Source organism: Stenella coeruleoalba (assembly GCF_951394435.1).
Source record: "Stenella coeruleoalba genome assembly, contig: scaffold_167, whole genome shotgun sequence".
NCBI classification, from domain to species: Eukaryota; Metazoa; Chordata; class Mammalia; order Artiodactyla; family Delphinidae; genus Stenella; species Stenella coeruleoalba.
This window is the reverse complement of record NW_027645977.1, coordinates 161,678-185,989: the sequence shown is the minus strand read 5'-3', so window position 1 is coordinate 185,989 and position 24,312 is coordinate 161,678. Positions and strand designations below refer to the sequence as shown.

The window sequence follows — 24,312 nt, the reverse complement described above, 5'->3', positions numbered from 1 at the left end:
TATTTGGCTTAAGGAACTTTATCCGTGCTCATTTCAATCTCTGGTTTTATGCAGCACCCCAACTCACCTTTCCCCTTAAGCAAGCATAAGTTGGTTTTCTAAATTTGAGACCCTGTTCTGTTTTGGAATGCAGTTCCTGTGTAGCCAAGTTTACATTCCGTGTATTAGTGATATCTTATGATGTTTCTTTTTCTGTGTGACTTATTTCAGTTAGAATCATCATACCTGAATCCACTCATTTTGCTGCTAAGGGCCTGATGACACAGATTTCATTGCTGAGTGTTATTGTTTTGTAAGTAAATACCACAACTTCTTTATCCATTTTTCACTTTCTGCGATGTTGAACTTGTACTGTAAACGAGGTTCTTGTAAACAGAGCCGTTCCAAACTTTGGGGTGGCTGTGTTTTTTTCATTTTAATTTCCCTAAGCTATAGGACCATAAGTGGAAGTGCCCTAGGTTCTGTTGCTTTGTTTTTTAGATGTTTTAGGAAACACCATACACTTCTCCCGAGTGGTTGTTGGCAAATTACATCCCGCCCATCAGCATAACAAGGCTCCCAGTTCTCCATGGCCTGTCCTGCCTTTCTGGATTTTACACTTTTTTCAGATGGCCCTTTTGACCGGGGGGAAGTGAGACTTCATTGTAGTGCAGATTTCCTTTGCAAGCTTGCTTGGTTGGCCAAAAAGGGCGTATGCGTTTTTTCCTGAATATATTCAGGAAAAAACGCATACGCCCTTTTTGGCCAAGTGCATCATTGTGGACGTTCTGCCTCTTTTCCTATGCTTTCAATGCAATTCCAGTCTACCTCCTGAAATCGGTTTCCTGCAATTCTGCCCCGCTTTCAAGTCCTCTTGGCAGCCTTACTTCAGTCTATTTTTGGACGATAGCTGTCATTTATAACTCTGCAGGTTTGTGAATTACAGTGCCCCTGAGCTCCTTTCTTCAACTCGCTTTCTTGTGACCTGGCCGCAACACCGCAGGATGTCTTCAGGCCCTAATCTGGTTCTGGCACGACACGCTGAGCCTTTGGTTAATTCCTCTTCCTGGTGGGAAATGAGAGTTATATTTGCCCATCCAGACACCTCCAGCTAGTCTTTCATTGGTTCTCGCTATTCCTGTTCATCTTCCACAGAAATTGCAAACTGGGCCAAACAGGAAGTTAAAGGGACTGACTCTCCAAGTGGGGAGAGTGTTAGTAAAGCGTCTGGAATGTTGCACCCGAGTACCAGGGTACGAAAACTGAGACATATTTGAACACGTCTCCCGATCACATAGTTGATCATACTCTAGGTTCCACATGCATGTTTTAGATGAAGGAAGAATACCTTAAACCTGGGTAGTTGAAACCCGTGGAATGGGTACCATGCAATATGACTTCAAAGGGTCTTCATTTGCTCACGAACCTCTCCAATCCTATCACTGCTGCGTTTATGCCCCTGTACACATGCTTGATTCTCTTTCGGAGACATAGCAATCCATAGGTTTTAAGATACTTACTAGTCAGGTGCATTCTTAGGCGTTTAATATGGGGTTCTGTGTCCATTTCATTGAGCAAGGAGTAGCTCTTGTGTATTTCATATTTGGCTTAAGGAACTTTATCTGTGCTCATTTCAATCTCTGGTTTTATGCAGCACCCCAACTCACCTTTCACCTTAAGCAAGCATAAGTTGGTTTTCTAAATTTGAGACCCTGTTCTGTTTTGGAATGCAGTTCATGTGTAGCCAAGTTTACATTCCGTGTATTAGTGATATCTTATGATGTTTCTTTTTCTGTGTGACTTATTTCAGTTAGAATCATCGTACCTGAATCCACTCATTATGCTGCTACGGGCCTGATGACATAGATTTCATTGCTGAGTGATACTGCATTGTACGTAAGTACCACAAGTTCTTTATCCATTTTTCACTTTCTGTGATATTGAACTTGTACGGTAAACGAGGTTCTTGTAAACGGAGGCGTCCCAAACTTTGGGGTGGCTGTGTCTTTTTGATTTTAATTTCCCTAAGCTATAGGACCATAAGCGCAAGTGCCCTCGGCTCTGTTGCTTTGTATTTTAGATGTTTCAGGAAACACCATACACTTCTCCTGAGTGTCTGTTGGCAATTTACATCCCGCCCATCAGCATAACAAGGCTCTCAGTTCTCCATGGCCTGTCCTGCCTTTCTGGATTTTACACTTTTTTCAGATGGCCCTTTTGACCGGGGGGAAGTGAGACTTCATTGTAGTGCAGATTTCCTTTGCAAGTTTGCTTGGTTGGCCGAAAAGGGCGTATGCGTTTTTTCCTGAATATATTCAGGAAAAAACGCATACGCCCTTTTTGGCCAAGTGCATCATTGTGGACGTTCTGCCTCTTTTCCTATGCTTTCAATGCAATTCCAGTCTACCTCCTGAAATCGGTTTCCTGCAATTCTGCCCCGCTTTCAAGTCCTCTTGGCAGCCTTACTTCAGTCTATTTTTGGACGATAGCTGTCATTTATAACTCTGCAGGTTTGTGAATTACAGTGCCCCTGAGCTCCTTTCTTCAACTCGCTTTCTTGTGGCCTGGCCGCAACACTGCAGGATGTCTTCAGGCCCTAATCTGGTTCTGGCACGGCACGCTGAGCCTTTGGTTAATTCCTCTTCCTGGTGGGAAATGAGAGTTAAATTTGCCCGTCCAGACACCTCCAGCTATTCTTTCATTGGTTCTCGCTATTCCTGTTCATCTTCCACAGAAATTGCAAACTGGGCCAAACAGGAGGTTAAAGGGACTGACTCTCCAAGTCGGGAGAGTGTTAGTAAAGCGTCTGGAATGTTGCACCCGAGTACCAGGGGAGGAAAAGTGAGACATATTTGAACACGTCTCCCGTTCACATGGTTGATCATACTCTGGGTTCCACATGCATGTTTTAGCTGAAGGAAGAATACCTTAAACCTGGGTAGTTGAAACCCGTGGAATGGGTACCATGCAATATGACTTCAAAGGGTCTTCATTTGCTCACGAACCTCTCCAATCCTATCACTGCTGCGTTTATGCCCCTGTACACATGCTTGATTCTCTTTTGGAGACATAGCAATCCATAGGTTTTAAGATACTTACTAGTCAGGTGCATTCTTAGGCGTTTAATATGGGGTTTTGTGTCCATTTCGTTGAGCAAGGAGTAGCTCTTGTGTATTCCATATTTGGCTTAAGGAACTTTATCTGTGCTCATTTCAATCTCTGGTTTTATGCAGCACCCCAACTCACCTTTCACCTTAAGCAAGCATAAGTTGGTTTTCTAAATTTGAGACCCTGTTCTGTTTTGGAATGCAGTTCATGTGTAGCCAAGTTTACATTCCGTGTATTAGTGATATCTTATGATGTTTCTTTTTCTGTGTGACTTATTTCAGTTAGAATCATCGTACCTGAATCCACTCATTATGCTGCTACGGGCCTGATGACATAGATTTCATTGCTGAGTGATACTGCATTGTACGTAAGTACCACAAGTTCTTTATCCATTTTTCACTTTCTGTGATATTGAACTTGTACGGTAAACGAGGTTCTTGTAAACGGAGGCGTCCCAAACTTTGGGGTGGCTGTGTCTTTTTGATTTTAATTTCCCTAAGCTATAGGACCATAAGCGCAAGTGCCCTCGGCTCTGTTGCTTTGTTTTTTAGATGTTTCAGGAAACACCATACACTTCTCCTGAGTGTCTGTTGGCAATTTACATCCCGCCCATCAGCATAACAAGGCTCCCAGTTCTCCATGGCCTGTCCTGCCTTTCTGGATTTTACACTTTTTTCAGATGGCCCTTTTGACCGGGGGGAAGTGAGACTTCATTGTAGTGCAGATTTCCTTTGCAAGTTTGCTTGGTTGGCCGAAAAGGGCGTATGCGTTTTTTCCTGAATATATTCAGGAAAAAACGCATACGCCCTTTTTGGCCAAGTGCATCATTGTGGACGTTCTGCCTCTTTTCCTATGCTTTCAATGCAATTCCAGTCTACCTCCTGAAATCGGTTTCCTGCAATTCTGCCCCGCTTTCAAGTCCTCTTGGCAGCCTTACTTCAGTCTATTTTTGGACGATAGCTGTCATTTATAACTCTGCAGGTTTGTGAATTACAGTGCCCCTGAGCTCCTTTCTTCAACTCGCTTTCTTGTGGCCTGGCCGCAACACCGCAGGATGTCTTCAGGCCCTGATCTGGTTCTGGCACGGCACGCTGAGCCTTTGGTTAATTCCTCTTCCTGGTGGGAAATGAGAGTTAAATTTGCCCGTCCAGACACCTCCAGCTATTCTTTCATTGGTTCTCGCTATTCCTGTTCATCTTCCACAGAAATTGCAAACTGGGCCAAACAGGACGTTAAAGGGACTGACTCTCCAAGTCGGGAGAGTGTTAGTAAAGCGTCTGGAATGTTGCACCCGAGTACCAGGGGAGGAAAACTGAGACATATTTGAACACGTCTCCCGTTCACATGGTTGATCATACTCTGGGTTCCACATGCATGTTTTAGCTGAAGGAAGAATACCTTAAACCTGGGTAGTTGAAACCCGTGGAATGGGTACCATGCAATATGACTTCAAAGGGTCTTCATTTGCTCACGAACCTCTCCAATCCTATCACTGCTGCGTTTATGCCCCTGTACACATGCTTGATTCTCTTTTGGAGACATAGCAATCCATAGGTTTTAAGATACTTACTAGTCAGGTGCATTCTTAGGCGTTTAATATGGGGTTTTGTGTCCATTTCGTTGAGCAAGGAGTAGCTCTTGTGTATTCCATATTTGGCTTAAGGAACTTTATCTGTGCTCATTTCAATCTCTGGTTTTATGCAGCACCCCAACTCACCTTTCACCTTAAGCAAGCATAAGTTGGTTTTCTAAATTTGAGACCCTGTTCTGTTTTGGAATGCAGTTCATGTGCAGCCAAGTTTACATTCCGTGTATTAGTGATATCTTATGATGTTTCTTTTTCTGTGTGACTTATTTCAGTTAGAATCATCGTACCTGAATCCACTCATTATGCTGCTACGGGCCTGATGACATAGATTTCATTGCTGAGTGATACTGCATTGTACGTAAGTACCACAAGTTCTTTATCCATTTTTCACTTTCTGTGATATTGAACTTGTACGGTAAACGAGGTTCTTGTAAACGGAGGCGTCCCAAACTTTGGGGTGGCTGTGTCTTTTTGATTTTAATTTCCCTAAGCTATAGGACCATAAGCGCAAGTGCCCTCGGCTCTGTTGCTTTGTTTTTTAGATGTTTCAGGAAACACCATACACTTCTCCTGAGTGTCTGTTGGCAATTTACATCCCGCCCATCAGCATAACAAGGCTCCCAGTTCTCCATGGCCTGTCCTGCCTTTCTGGATTTTACACTTTTTTCAGATGGCCCTTTTGACCGGGGGGAAGTGAGACTTCATTGTAGTGCAGATTTCCTTTGCAAGTTTGCTTGGTTGGCCGAAAAGGGCGTATGCGTTTTTTCCTGAATATATTCAGGAAAAAACGCATACGCCCTTTTTGGCCAAGTGCATCATTGTGGACGTTCTGCCTCTTTTCCTATGCTTTCAATGCAATTCCAGTCTACCTCCTGAAATCGGTTTCCTGCAATTCTGCCCCGCTTTCAAGTCCTCTTGGCAGCCTTACTTCAGTCTATTTTTGGACGATAGCTGTCATTTATAACTCTGCAGGTTTGTGAATTACAGTGCCCCTGAGCTCCTTTCTTCAACTCGCTTTCTTGTGGCCTGGCCGCAACACCGCAGGATGTCTTCAGGCCCTGATCTGGTTCTGGCACGGCACGCTGAGCCTTTGGTTAATTCCTCTTCCTGGTGGGAAATGAGAGTTAAATTTGCCCGTCCAGACACCTCCAGCTATTCTTTCATTGGTTCTCGCTATTCCTGTTCATCTTCCACAGAAATTGCAAACTGGGCCAAACAGGAGGTTAAAGGGACTGACTCTCCAAGTCGGGAGAGTGTTAGTAAAGCGTCTGGAATGTTGCACCCGAGTACCAGGGGAGGAAAACTGAGACATATTTGAACACGTCTCCCGTTCACATGGTTGATCATACTCTGGGTTCCACATGCATGTTTTAGCTGAAGGAAGAATACCTTAAACCTGGAGAGTTGAGACCCGTGTAATGGGTACCATGCAATATGACTTCAAAGGGTCTTCATTTGCTCACCGAACCTCTCCAATCCTATCACTGCTGCTTTTATGCCCCTGTACACACGCTTGATTCTCTTTTGGAGACATAGCAATCCATAGGTTTTAAGATACTTACTAGTCAGGTACATTCTTAGGCGTTTAATATGGGGTTTTGAGTCCATTTCGTTGAGCAAGGAGTAGCTCTTGTCTATTCCATATTTGGCTTAAGGAACTTTATCTGTGCTCATTTCAATCTCTGGTTTTATGCAGCACCCCAACTCACCTTTCCCCTTAAGCAAGCATAAGTTGGTTTTCTAAATTTGAGACCCTGTTCTGTTTTGGAATGCAGTTCCTGTGTAGCCAAGTTTACATTCCGTGTATTAGTGATATCTTATGATGTTTCTTTTTCTGTGTGACTTATTTCAGTTAGAATCATCATACCTGAATCCACTCATTGTGCTGCTAAGGGCCTGATGACACAGATTTCATTGCTGAGTGATATTGCTTTGTAAGTAAATACCACAACTTCTTTATCCATTTTTCACTTTCTGCGATGTTGAACTTGTACTGTAAACGAGGTTCTTGTAAACAGAGCCGTTCCAAACTTTGGGGTGGCTGTGTCTTTTTCATTTTAATTTCCCTAAGCTATAGGACCATAAGTGGAAGTGCCCTAGGTTCTGTTGCTTTGTTTTTTAGATGTTTCAGGAAACACCATACACTTCTCCCGAGTGGTTGTTGGCAAATTACATCCCGCCCATCAGCATAACAAGGCTCCCAGTTCTCCATGGCCTGTCCTGCCTTTCTGGATTTTACACTTTTTTCAGATGGCCCTTTTGACCGTGGGGAAGTGAGACTTCATTGTAGTGCAGATTTCCTTTGCAAGCTTGCTTGGTTGGCCAAAAAGGGCGTATGCGTTTTTTCCTGAATATATTCAGGAAAAAACGCATACGCCCTTTTTGGCCAAGTGCATCATTGTGGACGTTCTGCCTCTTTTCCTATGCTTTCAATGCAATTCCAGTCTACCTCCTGAAATCGGTTTCCTGCAATTCTGCCCCGCTTTCAAGTCCTCTTGGCAGCCTTACTTCAGTCTATTTTTGGACGATAGCTGTCATTTATAACTCTGCAGGTTTGTGAATTACAGTGCCCCTGAGCTCCTTTCTTCAACTCGCTTTCTTGTGACCTGGCCGCAACACCGCAAGATGGCTTCAGGCCCTAATCTGGTTCCGGCACGGCACGCTGAGCCTTTGGTTAATTCCTCTTCCTGGTGGGAAATGAGAGTTAAATTTGCCCGTCCAGACACCTCCAGGTAGTCTCTCATTGGTTCTCGCTATTCCTGTTCATCTTCCGCAGAAATTGCAAACTGGGCCAAACAGGAGGTTAAAGGGACTGACTCTCCAAGTGGGGAGAGTGTTAGTAAAGCGTCTGGAATGTTGCACCAGAGTACCAGGGGAGGAAAACTGAGACATATTTGAACACGTCTCCCGTTCACATGGTTGATCATACTCTGGGTTCCACATGCATGATTTAGCTGAAGGAAGAATACCTTAAACCTGGAGAGTTAAGACCCGTGTAATGGGTACCATGCAATATGACTTCAAAGGGTCTTCATTTGCTCACCGAACCTCTCCAATCCTATCACTGCTGCGTTTATGCCCCTGTACACATGCTTGATTCTCTTTCGGAGACATAGCAATCCATAGGTTTTAAGATACTTACTAGTCAGGTACATTCTTAGGCGTTTAATATGGGGTTTTGAGATCATTTCGTTGAGCAAGGAGTAGCTCTTGTCTATTCCATATTTGGCTTAAGGAACTTTATCTGTGCTCATTTCAATCTCTGGTTTTATGCAGCACCCCAACTCACCTTTCCCCTTAAGCAAGCATAAGTTGGTTTTCTAAATTTGAGACCCTGTTCTGTTTTGGAATGCAGTTCCTGTGTAGCCAAGTTTACATTCCGTGTATTAGTGATATCTTATGATGTTTCTTTTTCTGTGTGACTTATTTCAGTTAGAATCATCATACCTGAATCCACTCATTATGCTGCTACGGGCCTGATGACATAGATTACATTGCTGAGTGATACTGCATTGTACGTAAGTACCACAAGTTCTTTATCCATTTTTCACTTTCTGTGATATTGAACTTGTACGGTAAACGAGGTTCTTGTAAACGGAGGCGTCCCAAACTTTGGGGTGGCTGTGTCTTTTTGATTTTAATTTCCCTAAGCTATAGGACCATAAGTGGAAGTGCCCTAGGCTCTGATGCTTTGTTTTTTAGATGTTTCAGGAAACACCATACACTTCTCCTGAGTGTCTGTTGGCAATTTACATCCCGCCCATCAGCATAACAAGGCTCCCAGTTCTCCATGGCCTGTCCTGCCTTTCTGGAGTTTACACTTTTTTCAGATGACCCTTTTGACCGGGGAGAAGTGAGACTTCATTGTAGTGCAGATTTCCTTTGCAAGTTTGCTTGGTTGGCCAAAAAGGGCGTATGCGTTTTTTCCTGAATATATTCAGGAAAAAACGCATACGCCCTTTTTGGCCAAGTGCATCATTGTGGACGTTCTGCCTCTTTTCCTATGCCTTCAATGCAATTCCAGTCTACCTCCTGAAATCGGTTTCCTGCAATTCTGCCCCGCTTTCAAGTCCTCTTGGCAGCCTTACTTCAGTCTATTTTTGGACGATAGCTGTCATTTATAACTCTGCAGGTTTGTGAATTACAGTGCCCCTGAGCTCCTTTCTTCAACTCGCTTTCTTGTGACCTGGCCGCAACACCGCAGGATGTCTACAGGCCTTAATCTCGTTCCGGCACGGCACGCTGAGCCTTTGGTTAATTCCTCTTCCTGGTGGGAAATGAGAGTTAAATTTGCCCATCCAGACACCTCCAGCTAGTCTCTCATTGGTTCTCGCTATTCCTGTTCATCTTCCACAGAAATTGCAAACTGGGCCAAACAGGAGGTTAAAGGGACTGACTCTCCAAGTGGGGAGAGTGTTAGTAAAGCGTCTGGAATGTTGAACCCGAGTACCAGGGTACGAAAACTGAGACATATTTGAACACGTCTCCCGATCACATGGTTGATCATAATCTAGGTTCCACATGCATGTTTTAGCTGAAGGAACAATACCTTAAACCTGGAGAGTTGAGACCCGTGGAATGGGTACCATGCAATATGACTTCAAAGGGTCTTCATTTGCTCACGAACCCCTCCAATCCTATCACTGCTGCATTTATGCCCATGTACACATGCTTGATTCTCTTTCGGAGACATAGCAATCCATAGGTTTTAAGATACTTACTAGTCAGGTACATTCTTAGGCGTTTAATATGCGGTGTTGAGTCCATTTCGTTGAGCAAGGAGTAGCTCTTGTCTATTCCATATTTGGCTTAAGGAACTTTATCTGTGCTCATTTCAATCTCTGGTTTTATGCAGCACCCCAACTCACCTTTCCCCTTAAGCAAGCATAAGTTGGTTTTCTAAATTTGAGACCCTGTTCTGTTCTGTAATTCAGTTCCTGTGTAGCCAAGTTTACATTCCGTGTATTACTGATATCTTATGATGTTTCTTTTTCTGTGTGACTTATTTCAGTTAGAATCATCATACCTGAATCCACTCATTGTGATGCTAAGGGCCTGATGACACAGATTTCATTGCTGAGTGATACTGCTTTGTAAGTAAATACCACAACTTCTTTATCCATTTTTCACTTTCTGCGATGTTGAACTTGTACTGTAAACGAGGTTCTTGTAAACAGAGCCGTTCCAAACTTTGGGGTGGCTGTGTCCTTTTGATTTTAATTTCCCTAAGCTATAGGACCATAAGTGGAAGTACCCTAGGTTCTGTTGCTTTGTTTTTTAGATGTTTCAGGAAACACCATACACTTCTCCCAAGTGGTTGTTGGCAATTTACATCCCGCCCATCAGCATAACAAGGCTCCCAGTTCTCCATGGCCTGTCCTGCCTTTCTGGATTTTACACTTTTTTCAGATGGCCCTTTTGACCGGGGGGAAGTGAGACTTCATTGTAGTGCAGATTTCCTTTGCAAGCTTGCTTGGTTGGCCAAAAAGGGCGTATGCGTTTTTTCCTGAATATATTCAGGAAGAAACGCATACGCCCTTTTTGGCCAAGTGCATCATTGTGGACGTTCTGCCTCTTTTCCTATGCTTTCAATGCAATTCCAGTCTACCTCCTGAAATCGGTTTCCTGCAATTCTGCCCCGCTTTCAAGTCCTCTTGGCAGCCTTACTTCAGTGTATTTTTGGACGATAGCTGTCATTTATAACTCTGCAGGTTTGTGAATTACAGTGCCCCTGCGCTCCTTTCTTCAACTCGCTTTCTTTTGAGCTGGCCGCAACACCGCAGGAAGTCTTCAGGCCCTAATCTGGTTCTGGCACGGCACGCTGAGCCTTTGGTTAATTCCTCTTCCTGGTGGGAAATGAGAGTTAAATTTGCCCATCCAGACACCTCCAGCTAGTCTTTCATTGGTTCTCGTTATTCCTGTTCATCTTCCACAGAAATTGCAAACTGGGCCAAACAGGAAGTTAAAGGAACTGACTCTCCAAGTGGGGAGAGTGTTAGTAAAGCGTCTGGAATGTTGCACCCGAGTTCCAGGGTACGAAAACTGAGACATATTTGAACACATCTCCCGATCACATGGTTGATCATACTCTAGGTTCCACATGCATGTTTTAGATGAAGGAAGAATACCTTAAACCTGGGTAGTTGAAACCCGTGGAATGGGTACCATGCAATATGACTTCAAAGGGTCTTCATTTGCTCACGAACCTCTCCAATCCTATCACTGCTGCGTTTATGCCCCTGTACACATGCTTGATTCTCTTTCAGAGACATAGCAATCCATAGGTTTTAAGATACTTACTAGTCAGGTGCATTCTTAGGCGTTTAATATGGGGTTTTGTGTCCATTTCGTTGAGCAAGGAGTAGCTCTTGTGTATTCCATATTTGGCTTAAGGAACTTTATCTGTGCTCATTTCAATCTCTGGTTTTATGCAGCACCCCAACTCACCTTTCACCTTAAGCAAGCATAAGTTGGTTTTCTAAATTTGAGACCCTGTTCTGTTTTGGAATGCAGTTCCTGTGTAGCCAAGTTTACATTCCGTGTATTAGAGATATCTTATGATGTTTCTTTTTCTGTGTGACTTATTTCAGTTAGAATCATCGTACCTGAATCCACTCATTATGCTGCTACGGGCCTGATGACATAGATTTCATTGCTGAGTGATACTGCATTGTACGTAAGTACCACAAGTTCTTTATCCATTTTTCACTTTCTGTGATATTGAACTTGTACGGTAAACGAGGTTCTTGTAAACGGAGCGTCCCAAATTTTGGGGTGGCTGTGTCTTTTTGATTTTAATTTCCCTAAGCTATAGGACCATAAGTGGAAGTGCCCTAGGCTCTGTTGCTTTGTGTTTTAGATGTTTCAGGAAACACCATACACTTCTCCCAAGTGTCTGTTGGCAATTTACATCCCGCCCATCAGCATAAGAAGACTCCCAGTTTTCAATGGCCTGTCCTGCCTTTCTGGATTTTACACTTTTTTCAGATGGCCCTTTTGACCGGGGGGAAGTGAGACTTCATTGTAGTGCAGATTTCCTTTGCAAGCTTGCTTGGTTGGCCAAAAAGTGCGTATGCGTTTTATCCTGAATATATTCAGGAAAAAACGCATACGCCCTTTTTGGCCAAGTGCATCATTGTGGACGTTCTGCCTCTTTTCCTATGCTTTCAATGCAATTCCAGTCTACCTCCTGAAATCGATTTCCTGCAATTCTGCCCCGCTTTCAAGTCCTCTTGGCAGCCTTACTTCAGTCTATTTTTGGACGATAGCTGTCATTTATAACTCTGCAGGTTTGTGAATTACAGTGCCCCTGAGCTCCTTTCTTCAACTCGCTTTCTTATGGCCTGGCCGCAACACCGCAGGATGTCTTCAGGCCCTAATCTGGTTCTGGAACGGCAAGCTGAGCCTTTGGTTAATTCCTCTTCCTGGTGGGAAATGAGAGTTAAATTTGCCCATCCAGACACCTCCAGCTATTCTTTCATTGGTTCTCGCTATTCCTGTTCATCTTCCACAGAAATTGCAAACTGGGCCAAACAGGAGGTTAAAGGGACTGACTCTCCAAGTCGGGAGAGTGTTAGTAAAGCGTCTGGAAAGTTGCACCCGAGTACCAGGGTACAAAAACTGAGACATATTTGAACACGTCTCCCGATCACATGGTTGATCATACTCTAGGTTCCACATGCATGTTTTAGCTGAAGGAAGAATACCTTAAACCTGGGTAGTTGAAACCCGTGGAATGGGTACCATGCAATATGACTTCAAAGGGTCTTCATTGGCTCACGAACCTCTCCAATCCTATCACTGCTGCGTTTATGCCCCTGTACACATGCTTGATTCTCTTTCGGAGACATAGCAATCCATAGGTTTTAAGATACTTACTAGTCAGATACATTCTTAGGCGTTTAATATGGGGTGTTGAGTCCATTTCGTTGAGCAAGGAGTAGCTCTTGTCTATTCCATATTTGGCTTAAGGAACTTTATCTGTGCTCATTTCAATCTCTGGTTTTATGCAGCACCCCAACTCACCTTTCCCCTTAAGCAAGCATAAGTTGGTTTTCTAAATTTGAGACCCTGTTCTGTTCTGTAATTCAGTTCCTGTGTAGCCAAGTTTACATTCCGTGTATTACTGATATCTTATGATGTTTCTTTTTCTGTGTGACTTATTTCAGTTAGAATCATCATACCTGAATCCACTCATTGTGATGCTAAGGGCCTGATGACACAGATTTCATTGCTGAGTGATATTGCTTTGTAAGTAAATACCACAACTTCTTTATCCATTTTTCACTTTCTGCGATGTTGAACTTGTACTGTAAACGAGTTTCTTGTAAACACAGCCGTTCCAAACTTTGGGGTGGCTGTGTCTTTTTAATTTTAATTTCCCTAAGCTATAGGACCATAAGTGGAAGTGCCCTAGGTTCTGTTGCTTTGTTTTTTAGATGTTTCAGGAAACACCATACACTTCTCCCAAGTGGTTGTTGGCAATTTACATCCCGCCCATCAGCATAACAAGGCTCCCAGTTCTCCATGGCCTGTCCTGCCTTTCTGGATTTTACACTTTTTTCAGATGGCCCTTTTGACCGGGGGGAAGTGAGACTTCATTGTAGTGCAGATTTCCTTTGCAAGCTTGCTTGGTTGGCTAAAAAGTGCCTATGCGTTTTTTCCTGAATATATTCAGGAAAAAACGCATACGCCCTTTTTGGCCAAGTGCATCATTGTGGACGTTCTGCCTCTTTTCCTATGCTTTCAATGCAATTCCAGTCTACCTCCTGAAATCGGTTTCCTGCAATTCTGCCCCGCTTTCAAGTCCTCTTGGCAGCCTTACTTCAGTCTATTTTTGGACGATAGCTGTCATTTATAACTCTGCAGGTTTGTGAATTACAGTGCCCCTGAGCTCCTTTCTTCAACTCGCTTTCTTGTGACCTGGCCGCAACACCGCAGGATGTCTTCAGGCCCTAATCTGGTTCTGGCACGGCACGCTGAGCCTTTGGTTAATTCCTCTTCCTGGTGGGAAATGAGAGTTATATTTGCCCATCCAGACACCTCCAGCTAGTCTTTCATTGGTTCTCGCTATTCCTGTTCATCTTCCACAGAAATTGCAAACTGGGCCAAACAGGAAGTTAAAGGGACTGACTCTCCAAGTGGGGAGAGTGTTAGTAAAGCGTCTGGAATGTTGCACCCGAGTACCAGGGTACGAAAACTGAGACATATTTGAACACGTCTCCCGATCACATTGTTGATCATACTCTAGGTTCCACATGCATGTTTTAGCTGAAGGAAGAATACCTTAAACCTGGGTAGTTGAAACCCGTGGAATGGGTACCATGCAATATGACTTCAAAGGGTCTTCATTTGCTCACGAACCTCTCCAATCCTATCACTGCTGCGTTTATGCCCCTGTACACATGCTTGATTCTCTTTCGGAGACATAGCAATCCATAGGTTTTAAGATACTTACTAGTCAGGTGTATTCTTAGGCGTTTAATATGGGGTTTTGTGTCCATTTCATTGAGCAAGGAGTAGCTCTTGTGTATTCCATATTTGGCTTAAGGAACTTTATCTGTGCCCATTTCAATCTCTGGTTTTATGCAGCACCCCAACTCACCTTTCCCCTTAAGCAAGCATAAGTTGGTTTTCTAAATTTGAGACCCTGTTCTGTTTTGGAATGCAGTTCCTGTGTAGCCAAGTTTACATTCCGTGTATTAGTGATATCTTATGATGTTTCTTTTTCTGTGTGACTTATTTCAGTTAGAATCATCGTACCTGAATCCACTCATTATGCTGCTACGGGCCTGATGACATAGATTTCATTGCTGCGTGATACTGCATTGTAGGTAAGTACCACAAGTTCTTTATCCATTTTTCACTTTCTGTGATATTGAACTTGTACGGTAAACGAGGTTCTTGTAAACGGAGGCGTCCCAAAGTTTGGGGTGGCTGTGTCTTTTTGATTTTAATTTCCCTAAGCTATAGGACCATAAGCGCAAGTGCCCTCGGCTCTGTTGCTTTCTTTTTTAGATGTTTCAGGAAACACCATACACTTCTCCTGAGTGTCTGTTGGCAATTTACATCCCGCCCATCAGCATAACAAGGCTCCCAGTTCTCCATGGCCTGTCCTGCCTTTCTGGATTTTACACTTTTTTCAGATGGCCCTTTTGACCGGGGGGAAGTGAGACTTCATTGTAGTGCAGATTTCCTTTGCAAGTTTGCTTGGTTGGCCAAAAAGGGCGTATGCGTTTTTTCCTGAATATATTCAGGAAAAAACGCATACGCCCTTTTTTGCCAAGTGCATCATTGTGGACGTTCTGCCTCTTTTCCTATGCTTTCAATGCAATTCCAGTCTACCTCCTGAAATCGGTTTCCTGCAATTCTGCCCCGCTTTCAAGTCCTCTTGGCAGCCTTACTTCAGTATATTTTTGGACGATAGCTGTCATTTATAACTCTGCAGGTTTGTGAATTACAGTGCCCCTGAGCTCCTTTCTTCAACTCGCTTTCTTTTGAGCTGGCCGCAACACCGCAGGATGGCTTCAGGCCCTAATCTGGTTCTGGCACGGCACGCTGAGCCTTTGGTTAATTCCTCTTCCTGGTGGGAAATGAGAGTTAAATTTGCCCATCCAGACACCTCCAGCTTTTCTTTCATTGGTTCTCGCTATTCCTGTTCATCTTCCACAGAAATTGCAAACTGGGCCAAACAGGAGGTTAAAGGGACTGACTCTCCAAGTCGGGAGAGTGTTAGTAAAGCGTCTGGAAAGTTGCACCCGAGTACCAGGGTACGAAAACTGAAACATATTTGAACACGTCTCCCGATCACATGGTTGATCATACTCTAGGTTCCACATGCATGTTTTAGCTGAAGGAAGAATACCTTAAACCTGGGTAGTTGAAACCCGTGGAATGGGTACCATGCAATATGACTTCAAAGGGTCTTCATTTGCTCACGAACCTCTCCAATCCTATCACTGCTGCGTTTATGCCCCTGTACACATGCTTGATTCTCTTTCGGAGACATAGCAATCCATAGGTTTTAAGATACTTACTAGTCAGGTACATTCTTAGGCGTTCCATATGGGGTGTTGAGTCCATTCCGTTGAGCAAGGAGTAGCTCTTGTCTATTCCATATTTGGCTTAAGGAACTTTATCTATGCTCATTTCAATCTCTGGTTTTATGCAGCACCCCAACTCACCTTTCCCCTTAAGCAAGCATAAGTTAGTTTTCTAAATTTGAGACCCTGTTCTGTTCTGTAATTCAGTTCCTGTGTAGCCAAGTTTCCATTCCGTGTATTACTGATATCTTATGATGTTTCTTTTTCTGTGTGACTTTTTTCAGTTAGAATCATCATACCTGAATCCACTCATTGTGCTGCTAAGGGCCTGATGACACAGATTTCATTGCTGAGTGATATTGCTTTGTAAGTAAATACCACAACTTCTTTATCCATTTTTCACTTTCTGCGATGTTGAACTTGTACTGTACACGAGGTTCTTGTAAACAGAGCCGTTCCAAACTTTGGGGTGGCTGTGTCTTTTTGATTTTAATTTCCCTAAGCTATAGGACCATAGATGGAAGTGCCCTAGGCTCTGTTGCTTTGTTTTTTAGATGTTTCTGGAAACACCATACACTTCTCCTGAGTGTCTGTTGGCAATTTACATCCCGCCCATCAGCATAACAAGTCTCCCAGTTCTCAATGGCCTGTTGCCTTTCTGGATTTTACACTTTTTTCAGATGGCCCTTTTGACCGGGGGGAAGTGAGACTTCATTGTAGTGCAGATTTCCTTTGCAAGCTTGCTTGGTTGGCCAAAAAGGGCGTATGCGTTTTTTCCTGAATATATTCAGGAAAAAACGCATACGCCCTTTTTGGCCAAGTGCATCATTGTGGACGTTCTGCCTCTTTTCCTATGCTTTCAATGCAATTCCAGTCTACCTCCTGAAATCGGTTTCCTGCAATTCTGCCCCGCTTTCAAGTCCTCTTGGCAGCCTTACTTCAGTATATTTTTGGACGATAGCTGTCATTTATAACTCTGCAGGTTTGTGAATTACAGTGCCCCTGAGCTCCTTTCTTCAACTCGCTTTCTTTTGAGCTGGCCGCAACACCGCAGGATGGCTTCAGGCCCTAATCTGGTTCCGGTACGGCACGCTGAGCCTTTGGTTATTTCCTCTTCCTGGTGGGAAATGAGAGTTAAATTTGCCCGTCCAGACATCTCCAGCTAGCCTCTCATTGGTTCTCGCTATTCCTGTTCATCTTCCGCAGAAATTGCAAACTGGGCCAAACAGGAGGTTAAAGGGACTGACTCTCCAAGTCGGGAGAGTGTTAGTAAAGCGTCTGGAATGTTGCACCCGAGTACCAGGGTACGAAAACTGAGACATATTTGAACACGTCTCCCGATCACATGGTTGATCATACTCTAGGTTCCACATGCATGTTTTAGCTGAAGGAAGAATACCTAAAACCTGAGTAGTTGAAACCCGTGGAATGGGTACCATGCAATATGACTTCAAAGGGTCTTCATTTGCTCACCGAACATCTCCAATCCTATCACTGCTGCGTTTATGCCCCTGTACACATGCTTGATTCTCTTTCGGAGACATAGCAATCCATAGGTTTTAAGATACTTACTAGTCAGGTACATTCTTAGGCGTTTAATATGCGGTGTTGAGTCCATTTCGTTGAGCAAGGAGTAGCTCTTGTCTATTCCATATTTGGCTTAAGGAACTTTATCTGTGCTCATTTCAATCTCTGGTTTTATGCAGCACCCCAACTCACCTTTCCCCTTAAGCAAGCATAAGTTGGTTTTCTAAATTTGAGACCTTGTTCTGTTCTGTAATTCAGTTCCTGTGTAACCAAGTTTACCTTCCGTGTATTACTGATATCTTATGATGTTTCTTTTTCTGTGTGACTTATTTCAGTTAGAATCATCATACCTGAATCCACTCATTGTGCTGCTAAGGGCCTGATGACACAGATTTCATTGCTGAGTGATATTGTTTTGTAAGTAAATACCACAACTTCTTTACCCATTTTTCACTTTCTGCGATGTTGAACTTGTACTGTAAACGAGGTTCTTGTAAACAGAGCCGTTCCAAACTTTGGGGTGGCTGTGTCTTTTAGATTTTAATTTCCCTAAGCTATAGGACCATAAGTGGAAGTGCCCTAGGTTCTGTTGCTTTGTTTTTTAGATGTTTCAGGAAACACCATACACTTCTCCCGAGTGGTTGTTGGCAATTTACATCCCGCCCTTCAGCATAACAAGGCTCCCAGTTCTCCATGGCCTGTCCTGCCTTTCTGGATTTTACCCTTTTTTCAGATGGCCCTTTTGACCGGGGGGAAGTGAGACTTCATTGTAGTGCAGATTTCCTTTGCAAGCTTGCTTGGTTGGCCAAAAAGTGCGTATGCGTTTTTTCCTGAATATATTCAGGAAAAAACGCATACGCCCTTTTTGGCCAAGTGCATCATTGTGGACGTTCTGCCTCTTTTCCTATGCTTTCAATGCAATTCCAGTCTACCTCCTGAAATCGGTTTCCTGCAATTCTGCCCCGCTTTCAAGTCCTCTTGGCAGCCTTACTTCAGTCTATTTTTGGATGATAGCTGTCATTTATAACTCTGCAGGTTTGTGAATTACAGTGCCCCTGAGCTCCTTTCTTCAACTCGCTTTCTTTTGAGCTGGGCGCAACACCGCAGGATGGCTTCAGGCCCTAATCTGGTTCCGGCACGGCACGCTGAGCCTTTGGTTAATTCCTCTTCCTGGTGGGAAATGAGAGTTAAATTTGCCAATCCAGACACCTCCAGCTAGTCTCTCATTGGTTCTCGCTATTCCTGTGCATCTTCCACAGAAATTGCAAACTGGGCCAAACAGGAGGTTAAAGGGACTGACTCTCCAAGTCGGGAGAGTGTTAGTAAAGCGTCTGGAATGTTGCACCCGAGTACCAGGGTACGAAAACTGAGACATATTTGAACACGTCTCCCGATCACATGGTTGATCATACTCTGGGTTCCACATGCATGTTTTAGCTGAAGGAAGAATACCTAAAACCTGGGTAGTTGAAACCCGTGGAATGGGTACCATGCAATATGACTTCAAAGGGTCTTCATTTGCTCACCGAACATCTCCAATCCTATCACTGCTGCGTTTATGCCCCTGTACACATGCTTGATTCTCTTTCGGAGACATAGCAATCCATAGGTTTTAAGATACTTACTAGTCAGGTACATTCTTAGGCGTTTAATATGGGGTGTTGAGTCCATTTCATTGAGCAAGGAGTAGCTCTTGTCTATTCCATATTTGGCTTAAGGAACTTTATCTGTGCTCATTTCAATCTCTGGTTTTATGCAGCACCCCAACTCACCTTTCCCCTTAAGCAAGCATAAGTTGGTTTTCTAAATTTGAGACCCTGTTCTGTTCTGTAATTCAGTTCCTGTGTAGCCAAGTTTACATTCCGTGTATTACTGATATCTTATGATGTTTCTTTTTCTGTGTGACTTATTTCAGTTAGAATCATCGTACCTGAATCTACTCATTATGCTGCTACGGGCCTGATGACATAGATTTCATTGCTGTGTGATACTGCATTGTACGTAAGTACCACAAGTTCTTTATGCATTTTTCACTTTCTGTGATATTGAACTTGTATGGTAAACGAGGTTCTTGTAAACAGAGGCGTCCCAAACTTTGGGGTGGCTGTGTCTTTTTGATTTTAATTTCCCTAAGCTATAGGACCATAAGTGGAAGTGCCCTAGGCTCTGTTGCTTTGTTTTTTAGATGTTTCAGGAAAGACCATACACTTCTCCGGAGTGTCTGTTGGCAATTTACATCCCGCCCATCAGCATAACAAGGCTCCCAGTTCTCCATGGCCTGTCCTGCCTTTCTGGATTTTACACTTTTTTCAGATGGCCCTTTTGACCGGGGGGAAGTGAGACTTCATTGTAGTGCAGATTTCCTTTGCAAGTTTGCTTGGTTGGCCAAAAAGCGCGTATGCGTTTTTTCCTGAATATATTCAGGAAAAAACGCATACGCCCTTTTTGGCCAAGTGCATCATTGTGGACGTTCTGCCTCTTTTCCTATGCTTTCAATGCAATTCCAGTCTACCTCCTGAAATCGGTTTCCTGCAATTCTGCCCCGCTTTCAAGTCCTCTTGGCAGCCTTACTTCAGTCTATTTTTGGACGATAGCTGTCATTTATAACTCTGCAGGTTTGTGAATTACAGTGCCCCTGAGCTCCTTTCTTCAACTCGCTTTCTTTTGAGCTGGCCGCAACACCGCAGGATGGCTTCAGGCCCTAATCTGGATCCGGCACGGCACGCTGAGCCTTTGGTTAATTCCTCTTCCTGGTGGGAAATGAGAGTTAAATTTCCCATCCAGACACCTCCAGCTAGTCTCTCATTGGTTCTCGCTATTCCTGTTCATCTTCCACAGAAATTGCAAACTGGGCCACACAGGAGGTTAAAGGGACTGACTCTCCAAGTCGGGAGAGTGTTAGTAAAGCGTCTGGAATGTTGCACCCGAGTACCAGGGTACGAAAACTGAGACATATTTGAACACGTCTCCCGATCACATTGTTGATCATACTCTAGGTTCCACATGCATGTTTTAGCTGAAGGAAGAATACCTTAAACCTGGGTAGTTGAAACCCGTGGAATGGGTACCATGCAATATGACTTCAAAGGGTCTTCATTTGCTCACGAACCTCTCCAATCCTATCACTGCTGCGTTTATGCCCCTGTACACATGCTTGATTCTCTTTCGGAGACATAGCAATCCATAGGTTTTAAGATACTTACTAGTCAGGTGTATTCTTAGGCGTTTAATATGGGGTTTTGTGTCCATTTCATTGAGCAAGGAGTAGCTCTTGTGTATTCCATATTTGGCTTAAGGAACTTTATCTGTGCCCATTTCAATCTCTGGTTTTATGCAGCACCCCAACTCACCTTTCCCCTTAAGCAAGCATAAGTTGGTTTTCTAAATTTGAGACCCTGTTCTGTTTTGGAATGCAGTTCCTGTGTAGCCAAGTTTACATTCCGTGTATTAGTGATATCTTATGATGTTTCTTTTTCTGTGTGACTTATTTCAGTTAGAATCATCGTACCTGAATCCACTCATTATGCTGCTACGGGCCTGATGACATAGATTTCATTGCTGCGTGATACTGCATTGTAGGTAAGTACCACAAGTTCTTTATCCATTTTTCACTTTCTGTGATATTGAACTTGTACGGTAAACGAGGTTCTTGTAAACGGAGGCGTCCCAAAGTTTGGGGTGGCTGTGTCTTTTTGATTTTAATTTCCCTAAGCTATAGGACCATAAGCGCAAGTGCCCTCGGCTCTGTTGCTTTCTTTTTTAGATGTTTCAGGAAACACCATACACTTCTCCTGAGTGTCTGTTGGCAATTTACATCCCGCCCATCAGCATAACAAGGCTCCCAGTTCTCCATGGCCTGTCCTGCCTTTCTGGATTTTACACTTTTTTCAGATGGCCCTTTTGACCGGGGGGAAGTGAGACTTCATTGTAGTGCAGATTTCCTTTGCAAGTTTGCTTGGTTGGCCAAAAAGGGCGTATGCGTTTTTTCCTGAATATATTCAGGAAAAAACGCATACGCCCTTTTTGGCCAAGTGCATCATTGTGGACGTTCTGCCTCTTTTCCTATGCTTTCAATGCAATTCCAGTCTACCTCCTGAAATCGGTTTCCTGCAATTCTGCCCCGCTTTCAAGTCCTCTTGGCAGCCTTACTTCAGTATATTTTTGGACGATAGCTGTCATTTATAACTCTGCAGGTTTGTGAATTACAGTGCCCCTGAGCTCCTTTCTTCAACTCGCTTTCTTTTGAGCTGGCCGCAACACCGCAGGATGGCTTCAGGCCCTAATCTGGTTCTGGCACGGCACGCTGAGCCTTTGGTTAATTCCTCTTCCTGGTGGGAAATGAGAGTTAAATTTGCCCATCCAGACACCTCCAGCTTTTCTTTCATTGGTTCTCGCTATTCCTGTTCATCTTCCACAGAAATTGCAAACTGGGCCAAACAGGAGGTTAAAGGGACTGACTCTCCAAGTCGGGAGAGTGTTAGTAAAGCGTCTGGAAAGTTGCACCCGAGTACCAGGGTACGAAAACTGAAACATATTTGAACACGTCTCCCGATCACATGGTTGATCATACTCTAGGTTCCACATGCATGTTTTAGCTGAAGGAAGAATACCTTAAACCTGGGTAGTTGAAACCCGTGGAATGGGTACCATGCAATATGACTTCAAAGGGTCTTCATTTGCTCACGAACCTCTCCAATCCTATCACTGCTGCGTTTATGCCCCTGTACACATGCTTGATTCTCTTTCGGAGACATAGCAATCCATAGGTTTTAAGATACTTACTAGTCAGGTACATTCTTAGGCGTTCCATATGGGGTGTTGAGTCCATTCCGTTGAGCAAGGAGTAGCTCTTGTCTATTCCATATTTGGCTTAAGGAACTTTATCTATGCTCATTTCAATCTCTGGTTTTATGCAGCACCCCAACTCACCTTTCCCCTTAAGCAAGCATAAGTTAGTTTTCTAAATTTGAGACCCTGTTCTGTTCTGTAATTCAGTTCCTGTGTAGCCAAGTTTCCATTCCGTGTATTACTGATATCTTATGATGTTTCTTTTTCTGTGTGACTTTTTTCAGTTAGAATCATCATACCTGAATCCACTCATTGTGCTGCTAAGGGCCTGATGACACAGATTTCATTGCTGAGTGATATTGCTTTGTAAGTAAATACCACAACTTCTTTATCCATTTTTCACTTTCTGCGATGTTGAACTTGTACTGTACACGAGGTTCTTGTAAACAGAGCCGTTCCAAACTTTGGGGTGGCTGTGTCTTTTTGATTTTAATTTCCCTAAGCTATAGGACCATAGATGGAAGTGCCCTAGGCTCTGTTGCTTTGTTTTTTAGATGTTTCTGGAAACACCATACACTTCTCCTGAGTGTCTGTTGGCAATTTACATCCCGCCCATCAGCATAACAAGTCTCCCAGTTCTCAATGGCCTGTTGCCTTTCTGGATTTTACACTTTTTTCAGATGGCCATTTGGACCGGGGGGAAGTGAGACTTCATTGTAGTGCAGATTTCCTTTGCAAGCTTGCTTGGTTGGCCAAAAAGGGCGTATGCGTTTTTTCCTGAATATATTCAGGAAAAAACGCATACGCCCTTTTTGGCCAAGTGCATCATTGTGGACGTTCTGCCTCTTTTCCTATGCTTTCAATGCAATTCCAGTCTACCTCCTGAAATCGGTTTCCTGCAATTCTGCCCCGCTTTCAAGTCCTCTTGGCAGCCTTACTTCAGTATATTTTTGGACGATAGCTGTCATTTATAACTCTGCAGGTTTGTGAATTACAGTGCCCCTGAGCTCCTTTCTTCAACTCGCTTTCTTTTGAGCTGGCCGCAACACCGCAGGATGGCTTCAGGCCCTAATCTGGTTCCGGTACGGCACGCTGAGCCTTTGGTTATTTCCTCTTCCTGGTGGGAAATGAGAGTTAAATTTGCCCGTCCAGACATCTCCAGCTAGCCTCTCATTGGTTCTCGCTATTCCTGTTCATCTTCCGCAGAAATTGCAAACTGGGCCAAACAGGAGGTTAAAGGGACTGACTCTCCAAGTCGGGAGAGTGTTAGTAAAGCGTCTGGAATGTTGCACCCGAGTACCAGGGTACGAAAACTGAGACATATTTGAACACGTCTCCCGATCACATGGTTGATCATACTCTAGGTTCCACATGCATGTTTTAGCTGAAGGAAGAATACCTAAAACCTGAGTAGTTGAAACCCGTGGAATGGGTACCATGCAATATGACTTCAAAGGGTCTTCATTTGCTCACCGAACATCTCCAAACCTATCACTGCTGCGTTTATGCCCCTGTACACATGCTTGATTCTCTTTCGGAGACATAGCAATCCATAGGTTTTAAGATACTTACTAGTCAGGTACATTCTTAGGCGTTTAATATGCGGTGTTGAGTCCATTTCGTTGAGCAAGGAGTAGCTCTTGTCTATTCCATATTTGGCTTAAGGAACTTTATCTGTGCTCATTTCAATCTCTGGTTTTATGCAGCACCCCAACTCACCTTTCCCCTTAAGCAAGCATAAGTTGGTTTTCTAAATTTGAGACCTTGTTCTGTTCTGTAATTCAGTTCCTGTGTAACCAAGTTTACCTTCCGTGTATTACTGATATCTTATGATGTTTCTTTTTCTGTGTGACTTATTTCAGTTAGAATCATCATACCTGAATCCACTCATTGTGCTGCTAAGGGCCTGATGACACAGATTTCATTGCTGAGTGATATTGTTTTGTAAGTAAATACCACAACTTCTTTACCCATTTTTCACTTTCTGCGATGTTGAACTTGTACTGTAAACGAGGTTCTTGTAAACAGAGCCGTTCCAAACTTTGGGGTGGCTGTGTCTTTTAGATTTTAATTTCCCTAAGCTATAGGACCATAAGTGGAAGTGCCCTAGGTTCTGTTGCTTTGTTTTTTAGATGTTTCAGGAAACACCATACACTTCTCCCGAGTGGTTGTTGGCAATTTACATCCCGCCCTTCAGCATAACAAGGCTCCCAGTTCTCCATGGGCTGTCCTGCCTTTCTGGATTTTACCCTTTTTTCAGATGGCCCTTTTGACCGGGGG

The 24,312-nt window shown here is 43.6% G+C and overlaps 2 long non-coding RNA genes across 2 annotated transcripts in view; both read left to right on the top strand.

The window, feature by feature from the left end:
- Positions 1-24,312, top strand: part of LOC307181417 — a 234,347-nt gene that overhangs the window by 70,835 nt on the left and 139,200 nt on the right. The gene's annotated exons all lie outside the window — the stretch shown is intronic.
- Positions 236-23,979, top strand: LOC307181418. Its single transcript, XR_013826740.1, has 3 exons — positions 236-292; positions 17,580-17,661; positions 23,895-23,979. It is a non-coding gene; the product is annotated as an uncharacterized lncRNA (long non-coding RNA).